We start from the raw sequence: 3,517 nt of genomic DNA on the forward strand, positions 1-3,517 counted from the left end.
CACCAGTCTGCCAAGTTTGGTCTCCCTGGGCCTTACGGTTTAGGCTGCAGTATGCGTTTTATGCGGAGAAAAATAATAATAACTAGATGGAGCCCAAGTACTATCATACTGATATCTCATTAATCTCAGTAATGCAATGACATTTTGGTGAATTAAAAGGTTCATTTCTGGTCAGGCAGTGCACTTTTTGTTATGAGATGTAATTGCAATGTTATAGACCTCATTGATCTGAATCATACAAGCCCCATTACTTGTCTGTATTCTGCATAACAAGATTGCTGCGTGAGTTTTTATGATTTCTCAGGTTTTTGGGTACTGTAGCGCCTCCGACAGGCCAATTTGAACCACACTTGGCCTACCTCACAAGGACCTCAGTCTATAAAAGCCTTTCAAATTGGGAGTTGATCACTTACATGGTTTATGAGTTATAGCAATAAAGGTCATTTATGGCATGGCCAGAAGGATATAATGGAAAAATTGACCAATCAGACAAATAAAAATGCAACATTTTTTCCTTATTTAGTTAACTACAGTGTCTACAGATTATGCCTATGCCATTTTTGCCATCATTGGATCAAATTCCTAGGACTAGTTCTTAAAGAGCTATTTTCAAACAATTGATGAATGTGACAAAAGTATGCATTTTTTAATGGGACTTGTAATTGCAAAGTTGTCAGGTCTACTGCAAGGTATAAAAAGAAACAAGTTGCATGTTCCTAAGTGAAAATTTGGAGGAGTTATGCATGATTTTCACAAATAGCGCCACCTAGTGGCCAAATGTTTCAACACTGCACAGTATGACACATAGTCCTGGGATATGCACAGTGATGAGGTTTCATGTTGATTGGCCAATGGTAAGTCTGTCAAATGGCCAATTAATTCAAATAAAAATTAATTGGCTCATGGCGGCCATGTTTTTTGAGTGATGAGGTCATCATTGTGTGCCTTGATACCACTTGGGCCCCCGATGATGCCTGTAAAGTTTGGGCTTGATGTGACTAATGGTTTCTGAGAAACAAATTTCCCCATGTTATAGCGCCCCCTATTGGACAATCGTGGCCAGCTTTGACCTGTGACCTCTGAGTCATGTGCCCTAACAACTGATAAATTTTCATAAAGATAGGTCAAAGCATTGCTGAGATATAGCTGCTGAAGTCAATTTGGCCACGCCTCAGAGCTATTGATTGACATGTGACAACCAGACTGTATACCAATGTCACAGTTTTGTTGATGTTCCTTGATAATGAGATTCTTGTGAATATTTTGACACCAAGATTGTGGTGATCAGATGAAAAACCAGGGACTAGTATAAAAAAGTAGGTTTTGCATATTATGCAAATTAGCAAAAAATCTAAGTAGGCGGAGCTTAATGGTTCTTGAGGCTTTTTTGTTTGTCTGGAGCCAAGGAATGCACCTGAAGTGGAATTTTGTTTCTACGACCTACGGGGTGGGAGATATGGACCAAAACGCAAAATGCTGCGCTATAGCGCCACCATCAGGCCAATGTGGGTCTCTGTACTTTAGCACGGTCCCGCAAACAGACTACACCAGTCTGCCAAGTTTGGTCTCCCTGGGCCTTACGGTTTAGGCTGCAGTATGCGTTTTATGCGGAGAAAAATAATAATAATAAATATAGCCGCAAGCGGCGATTGGCGGGTTCACACACAAATAGGCATATTTTGGCCTCAATAGGCAAAAGGAAGCCCAAAAGGTCCTTTAGACCTAAAAGTGAAAAGAAGCTGTTTGGGTTTGGCCAGTGTGTGCTCTACAGATAGTGTGTGATGACATCTGCGTGTGTCAGAAAGGGAGACACAGAAATACCACATCTGGCTAGGGCTGCATCTATGTGAACAATATAGGAAGGCCTATATTGTGTCTATACATGATTGGGCCTGTATATTACAGACAGAGAGAGATTGAGGGTGCCAGAGACTATGCTTTGTTAATTCACTCCTTGCACACCTTGCACGCCTAACATGACTGCCCGTGTATTCAAAGTATGAATGTAGTCTGCAAAGCCTGGCATTACATGACTGACATGACTGGCATGACTGACATAACTGATATGACTGAAATGACATCACTGGCATGATGAACAAAAGTAATATGACTGATATGACTGACATAACTGGAATGAGTGACATGACTGGCATGACTGTAATGACATGACTGATATGACTGACATGACTTATGTCTGACATGACTGGACTGACATGACTGATATGACTGGACTGAAATGACTGACATGACTGGACTGACATGACTGTTATGACTGGACAGATATGCATACAAACTATACATACATTTAGGTAGAAGTGTGTGTGTGTGTGTGTGTGTGTGTGTGTGTGTGTGTGTGGTAGTGTATGTACTGAAACTATGACAACATATACTAATACATACATACATAAGTATACATAGAAACTATACATACATATAGGTATAAAGGTGTGTGTGTCTGTGTGTTTGTGTGAGAGAGAGAGACAAAAAAGAAGCCAAATATCAGTTTGTATGAGCATGTGTTAGTCACTGAGATATGGGTGGGTATGGCTAGGGAAGTGTCATTGTGAATGCTATAGGAAGGCCTGCTTGTGCCTGTATGTGTGTGTGCCTGGTTAATAGACACAGAGAGATCTAGGTAGCCAGAGCAATGTTTACTTAGGGCACAGAGATGGGAGGGGGAATGTGGGTGAGAGTGTGAGAGAGACTGAGAGTGTGAGTTTCAGCTTGCGTGCGTGTGAGAAGGAGAAGGTGACAGAGGGACTTTACATGCATTCTTATGCATTGTATATAATACTGCACTGTAGAGCCATACGATAACCGATTTAGATGAAACTTGACAAATTTGTTCAGGATGGGATTCTGAATGGGCTTGTGCATTTTGGTCAGAATTGGGTAAAATATGAAAGAGCTTTAAGAATATGAATATTATATGTATCGATGCTGTCCATTAAAAAAATATTTAGCAGGTATAAGTGTCCTCAAATTCAAAATCTTTGGATTGTTTTTTGATTTCACACTCTGTAGAGTATTATAAGACTTTGCTTGACATGATAGTATGAAAATCCTAGGAGGAGTATGAAAAATGATGATTTCAAACTATTATTAACTGTAAATAAACTGTGCATTTTTTAATAGGACATGTAATGGGAAAGTTGTTCGCACTACTGCAAGGAATCAAAAGAGTCCAATTGCATGTTCCCAAGTGGAATTATGTAGGGGATACACTTGCTTTTTTTGCAATAGCGCCCCCCAGTGGCCAATCGACACCCGGCTGGATTATGTCATAGGGGGCGTGCACTTGTCCACACCCAAGAGGTTTCGTGCAGATCGACCAATGGTAAGCCTGTCAAACGCGTGCCGATCACTGATTGGCCGATTACGTCAGCCATTTTGGAAGTATGGCATGTCTGCTTTAGGACCTGGTTTCCAGAGGCCCATAGATGATGTCTGTCAAGTTTCATGTGGATCGGCCAATCTGAGTGCATGGGGCAAATTTTTGCATGTTATAGCGCCCCCT

Source organism: Brachyhypopomus gauderio, chromosome 8, assembly GCF_052324685.1.
Source record: "Brachyhypopomus gauderio isolate BG-103 chromosome 8, BGAUD_0.2, whole genome shotgun sequence".
Classification (NCBI taxonomy): domain Eukaryota; kingdom Metazoa; phylum Chordata; class Actinopteri; order Gymnotiformes; family Hypopomidae; genus Brachyhypopomus; species Brachyhypopomus gauderio.